Here is a 7,326-nt window from a genome sequence, read left to right as displayed (position 1 = left end):
GAGCTGTTTTCTTTTAAGATGGTGACAAGCAACACCAATATGAGGTAGTATATAAAATTATATGTAACAGGTATGAAGAATGAGAGAAGGTTCCTAAACCAGCAGAGGGCAGAGGAAGAAATGTGCAACTACCTCTTCTTGCACTGACCCAGCGTTGGAATGGGAAAGGTCCCGGTTACTAACACCAGATGCAAGAAACCTGCACAACCACAGTAACACGGGAGGCAAAACAAATAAAACAAATCTTAAAGGCCAAGAGGAACAAATGTTAAGGAAAGGTGTCCCCAGGTAAAGCAGCAAGTTCTGCTCCTGAAAGACAAGGAATGCCTCAATGCAGTTTTAGCTACCACACCATTAAACACCACGTATCATGTTTATAAATAGTGTTAGCAAACATAAAGGGTCTTTATGGTGGTGTATCCTTTTCTCTCATAATGAAAACAATATGGTGCAAAGTCTCCAAAACTTGTGTCAGATTAATATTACATCAAGTATTGGCCCTGTATTCCAAATTAGTCTGTTGCAGCATAAGAATTTTTTCCTCAGTTTAAAAAAAGAACAAAAAGCTGCATATAGGACAAACAAGCTGCATATAAGACAAACTAATGATACTGAAGGTTTTTTAATCCCCCTATTTAACTTTTAGGTGGAACATGTTGAGTGTAAGTTTTATAATCACAGGTATTATTAGGGTGAGACCTCACAGCACAAGCAATCATACAAACCACTTATCAGTAAGATAACTGATTAGCGTATGACTATAAGCTCTTCTACGGCCATAAAGTACAGTAATAGAAGTGCTGTTGTTGAGGGTGCTATTTATTACACCACATGGTAGGACTGAAAGAAAAGTTAAGAGTAAAATTTCTTATACTGTTTAAAAAAGAAAAGAAAAAACAGAGTTTTCCAATTTATGTTTATGAACCTCAATACACTGGGGTTATGATTTCATCCAGTGCTCCCATTCTGTCTCATGAGATGGTTTTCTTAGTGGGTTAACAGTTTTCTAAGAAATATCTTTTGTTTGATTGAGAATGCTAATTGAATGTTATACCAGGATGTATATTTGATTATTTACATGTTTGGTTTTATCCAAATTGGGAAATTCAGGTCTCTACCAGCTCATTCATTCCAACAGAAAGTTAGGCGCAAAACACAGAGATAGTAATGAAAGAGAGATAATCTGCAAACCTCTTGCACTTAAGAGCTACCATTTTTTAAGCTACCTCATTCTCCTTTTAAATCCTAATAGGATGGTTTGGAAAAACATACTTTCCCCCAAGTAAAATCTTTATTTATAGTAAACTAGTCCTCTGTGCAACAACTCTTGAACACATCTTTTCTCAACCATGTTTGGTTATAGTAAAGCCTGAACAGGAAAGTTGAATATATCTGGAACACAAGTAGGAAGGTATCTTTCTGAAGACTCAAGAAATATGGTCCAAGATTTTACAAGCTGATTAGGGCTTTCTTTTGAATTTTTGGGGGAGAAAATTGTGAAAATGTGGGGAGGAAAGAATTACTAGAACTTGCCTCATTGCCTAACTTGGTACAAAGAAGCTACAAGATGTGGTGGTCTTGAAGTGAATTGCAGATAAGACAAACCAGTTCACTTCACAGATTCAGAAAATGTCTGGGGTGGGAAGGAACCCTGAATATCATCCAATCCAAGCCCCCTGCTCAGGGCAGGGTCAGCTCAAGCATGTTGCTATGGGCCAGGTTTTAAATATCTCCAAGGACAGACACTCCATCCCCTCCCCCGGGAGACCTGTTCAATGTTCAACCAGTGCTCAGTCATAACAGAAAAAAAAAAAGCTTTTTCCTAGGTTTAAATATAATTTCTTTTCTTTCAGTGTGCACATTGCCCCTTGTCTTTCAGTAGCAACTTTTGATCCATTCAGCCTAGTTGCCAGGTCTACCTATTGAAAAACCAGTCAGGAGTAATAGAAATTGCCATGAGAATTATTTTGGGAAAGAAACATTTGCTACCGCAGCAGGAAGGGCATGCAGGAAAAAACACCATCAGGGAAATCAGAAAACCTGACTAAGACTTGGGGAAAAAGGAATTCAACTGCATATATTCAAAATTGAATTACATACACAAGAAGCAACTGGCAGTGTGAAGTCTTCCTGCATCCCAGAGATTGTCTATGGAAGAATTACACAGGAAAAATGGAGACTGAAGATGTACTACAGATGAACTGCAAAGTAAAGTGATTTACACCACAACCTTGGGGAACAACAATATTAGGAAAGCTTAATTATAACCAAACTATCTTGTCTGCTAAATTAAAGAACATTAAGGACAACATAAATGGCAGATGGAATGTCACTATGTTCCTTGTTTAGCAGAAATTTCAGTATCCTTAAATATAGCCTAATTCTGTAGACAGACCTGCTTTCATTCTGTTGCCTGTGCATATACAGTCATTAATCCTCAGAGTACCTATGCACAATAATGGACTACTCAATATTTATCTTGCTATTAAGGCCAATGTATTAGGTAGTTTAAAAAAAATATTGCTACAAGTCCTAAAATTTAGCTGCAGAAAAAAAAAAGTAGTCTAGCTACAGGAATTTTCTAGGGGAGGGATTTAGGGAGAGGCAGAAAAGCAGGTAAAGGATGCAACTGACTTGAATCTATAAAATCAAACTTAAATATTAGAAAGATTGTTCCTTCTGGGGAACTACTGCAGTCCAACTCACTGTAAAATTGTATCCCATATTTTCGACATACCTCACCATACCACAGTAACTTCAAGTTGTGGCCTTGCACCTCTGCATCTTGGGCCTAAATGGCCATTCCTATTTACATCTCCATATCCCATCCCAAAGCTTTCTTCTTCATTCTTCAGTCTCTGACTGAACAAGACTGAGACAGGAGTTTCCTAGCTTTCTGTAAGCTACGCAAAGTAGATGACTGAAAACTCTTCTAGAATAGAGTTCAAAGTCAGGTCTCTATCTAGCCAAAACGTTTCAAAGAACTTCAAACCCAAATGAAAGAAGTGTCAAGGTCGACTGAAATTGTAAAAATTATTCAAATGTTGGAAAAGGAAAATATCAGCACAAAGAAAATCACCAAAAATATTTCATCATCAACTGAAAAAAACTCTCAGATCTTATTTCTCACCCCAAAGACTTTCACAGTATGGCAAACTGTCGAAAAATAAGTTGACAAATTAAGAACTGGTGAAGTAGGATCCAGTCACTTCCAATTGTCAGAATACCATTAAAGAAAAATGAAATAAACACTAATGAAAAAATACTATGCTAGTATCTGTTTATATGCAGCCAGAGAAATATTAGTTAAACAATAAAGAAAGAATGGAAGAATGCATGCAGTGTGGTAAGAGTGGAAGCAACTTTTCCACAAGGCACTTTTTTCAGAAAGCTATGAGCTATTCTATAGTAATAAAAAAAGTGCAGCTTGCATTCTGTGCACTTTTTTCCACTCCATCTCATACAATTTCCTGTAATGTAGGCCACTGAAAAGATACAAAACCAGCTCAGTACCAACAGCAGGGAACTTTTAAAGAAATAAAGTCACCAGTTCAAGCAAGTGTTGAAAATTACCCTTAGTATTCTCACTCATCTTGAAGTGATAGGCTATTAAATTCTGTTTTCATCAACCTATTAAGCAAGCTGGTCTCCCTATTGAATGACAAAAACCACAGAAAAGATAGAGTAAAAGGGAAGAATGTTTTCATATAATGTCAAATTGAACACTAGAATTAAAAGGCATCAGAATAGCTTTAGTCCTTCAAATGATACAAAGGTTTAATTCAAGTACACTAGGAACTTTAATTAAAAATATCCTAAGATAGAAAAACCAATATAATCACTCACAGCTACTTCTCAGAGTCAAATGGAGGAGGTAAGATGTGGAGAGAAGAAATTCAGCTATTTAGTAAAAATCTCACAATATATTTTGTCTAATAAATTGTGCTGTAGGTACATTAATTGACAGTAGGTCTAGGTGAATATTTCTTTTCCACAATGAAAACATTCACACATATATATCAAAGTTTCAAAAACAATTCAAAGAACAGTTTAAAAGAAACTGTGTGGATTTAAAAAAATAGAACTAACATGTTGATTTTAAAGAATTCTGAAACAGAAGTTAAATTTAGCGAAAAAGTCACAAATAAGGTCATAAATAAAATCCAGTCCTGATCTAATTTTAGTATTTTTAAGTAAGACATGATATGTATTGCAGCCATGCAACAATATCTGAATTTGTAAGTCCAAAACAAACATTATTCAACCATTTAATGCAGTCTACATCTTACTTTACAACCTTTTGTTGACATAGCTGAACTGGTAAAACCAAGTCAGAGGAATCTTAGGGGAATGCACGTTGCCCTAAAGTCATATACTCCCAACCTTTCAAGAGTTGTCCGTCTCGTTTTGTTTAATGAAACTTCTGTTCTTGCAACTGTTCTGCCAACCTGAGCTACCGAATTGTATTTTTAAGTTTTTGGCATCTCTGCTGCAGAGATAGTTCAAGACAAACATCCAGAAGACGGAAGATTTCTGTAACATTGTGCAAGGAATAAACCACTCAGTCTACAAATAATTCCACATCAGCTGATCCGTATTCATGGGAAGTCCAGACGTAATGAAGCAAAAATCCCTTGGATAATCTCTTACTGCTGTATTACTGCATCCTTTCCCGGGCAGTGTAACAACTTCCTAAGGTTCACTGCCTCACTGCTCCCTCTGGGACTGGCCCAGCACCACAACAGCCTTTCAGACCACATGCTGATGCAGCAGAAGCCTCCCCACTTCCCCCCTCATCTTCTGCTGGACAAGAGAGTTTGCAACCATGAAGGGCTACAGAGTGCCAACACAAGGTCACTGCTGGGAAAAGGAGAAGTTGAAGGACCATATTTTAACACATAACTGCCCCTTAAAAGGCTGTCTCACCATGTCTCATGAAGCTATCATAGGTAAAACCCAATTATGCACATGCCAGGGACAGAATACAGGCATCTTTGTTATCTGGTATGAAGAAACCTGCTCATCTGTGCATTAAATGATAGCATTACAGTAATAACTGTAAATGGGGCTTCCTCCTTCCATTTCTGTGACTGAATCTTAGGTCTCAACAGGATTGGCTGCTAAAAAGCAAAGAAAAAGTCCTGAAAAACAACCCCTCCATCTCCAAACCTGTATTTGAATGATACAGTCCTGATATTAACATTTCAATAGAAGTTGTTAATTTAGATGAGGCCTGCAAACAAAATCAGGGCTTAGGTAAGTACCAAAAATAGAGGTTTTTATCAGATGGAACTCCAAGCCAGCCCTGCAGAAAACCAGTTTAAAATGATGCACTAATTACAGTATCTGTTTGAACAACAGAAGTAATTTTATAACATGAAGCATCAGAACACACTGATTGTCCTAACCCCTGCTGATAAACTGCTTTAATTGTGCAGTTACAGTCAGGCAAATTAACATAGACTTTTGCTCCTACTGAGTTTCTAATGGCAGCAGTTCACAAGCAGAAAGCTGGTAAAAAAAGTAAGGCTACGAGGATATGCTGAGGGAATAGTACCTGGTCAGGGAGAACAGGCAGCTTACTCCACATTTAGAATTCCTGACCAAAGTTTCCACCTATAGAAACAGCAGATCAATTGCTTAAATTAACAGTCACATACTTGTTTTGGTTGTCAAACAAGTTAGTGCTATTTATCGAGTCTTTAATTATAAATTATTATTGTATAGCAAGATTATTGTATTGTATTATTGTACAGGATTGAAAAAGTAGGTGTCTTCCAGCATGCATTAAACTAGCCAGTAGCTGTCAAACATGGTCAAAGGGCATTATCTAAAGCATCTTTTAAGAACTGTTCTAAAAATAAATAAAATCTGGCAGCATGAAACAACCTAATGTTTAAATGACACAAGAAGATTCTGCTCTCTGTCCCAAAGCTTCATCACAGACGCTGCGCTCAGGGCGCTTCAAACCAGGCACCGCCCCAAGTTCAGATCTGCCCTGCACTCAAAATGGTTCCTAAAGGCTCCCAACACCGCCCCGGACGCTTCAGCTTCCCAGCACGAGTGACCGGGGCCGCCACAGCCCTGGGGGCTGCAGACAGGATAAGAAGCCCTGTCACCATCGGGATCACCGCGGCTGTCACCATCGGTGTCACCGCCCGCCCCGCAGGGCTGCGCTGCACCGGGAGCGCTCCGCTCCGGAGAGCCCAGCCCGCAGGAACTTGGGCAAAACCGGGAACTTTCTGCCGAACTGCTGCAGCACTGCATCTCCCCAGCAACTCCTGCTTGCGTGCTTCTCTCGGGTTGTGCCCGTGTGAAAAATAAGGTTTGTGCAACAAGCTGTATTGTGGAATGCTATCAAAGCCCAGAGCCTGTTAAGACTGAATATTTCACTGCTGTGCGTTGAAAGTAAAAAATTTTTGCACGCATCAGTATCCACAGGGAAATCAATGAGAATTTAGTATATGAAATGCATAGCATAAACTCAGTATCTGGACAAATTCATTAGAGATGAATGCAACTTTTACTATTGATACTTAAAATTACTATGAAGTAACAAACTTTACCCAGGCGGAGGAGTGAGAGTGTTCATTTCTCTGACTTTGGACTACAGGTAAGAGTTTTAACACTTTATCAGTATTCCTGGCATAGTAAACTTAATATGGATACAGTTACACTAATATCTAAGTACGTCTTTATTCCTCTACAGAAAAGGGAATAAGCACTATGAAACATTTCACAATATTGTGATTCTTCTTACACACTGAACACTCACTGAACAAACATCAAATTCCCTTGAAGGAAAATTAAATACCCATAAATCCTGAATGCAACTCTTCAGAGTTAGCTTTAGCTGGCTTTTTGAAGGGAAGTACCTCTGTATTCTGAATTGCAAGGTACAAGAGGCATTTTTCAGTGCAGGCTTCAATCAGCAAAACCTAATCTGTGAAAGTGGACACATTCCTCAGAGTATTCTCTAATCAGGAAATACAGGCAGTAAGTGTATTTTAACACATGACTCAAGTCCATTCATCATCAGCCACTAATGAAATTAAACTTCAAAATAACCTGCAACTGTTCTAAAATCACTTCTGCATATTTCCTTCTGAGTTTATGAGCATTATTAATAAGTATAAAGCTGATTCCACTATTCAGCTTTAGATAAAGGATGACAAAAGTGTTCTTTTATATACCTTATTATCAAGCAGCACCTATGTACCATGTATACACAGTAGATTACTCAATTTATTTCAAACACTTTACGATTTTTATTTTTAAAATAATTAATGGGATGTTAAAATTATATATAAACATATAAGTAATAGA

General features: G+C 37.8%; 1 protein-coding gene across 2 annotated transcripts in view; it reads right to left on the bottom strand.

The window, feature by feature from the left end:
* The window catches only part of QKI (QKI, KH domain containing RNA binding), a 109,962-nt gene that overhangs the window by 47,052 nt on the left and 55,584 nt on the right, over positions 1-7,326 (bottom strand). The gene's annotated exons all lie outside the window — the stretch shown is intronic.

The sequence above is a fragment of the Geospiza fortis genome, unplaced genomic scaffold (assembly GCF_000277835.1).
Source record: "Geospiza fortis unplaced genomic scaffold, GeoFor_1.0 scaffold41, whole genome shotgun sequence".
NCBI lineage: Eukaryota > Metazoa > Chordata > Aves > Passeriformes > Thraupidae > Geospiza > Geospiza fortis.
This window is presented reverse-complemented; position numbering and strand designations above follow the sequence as displayed.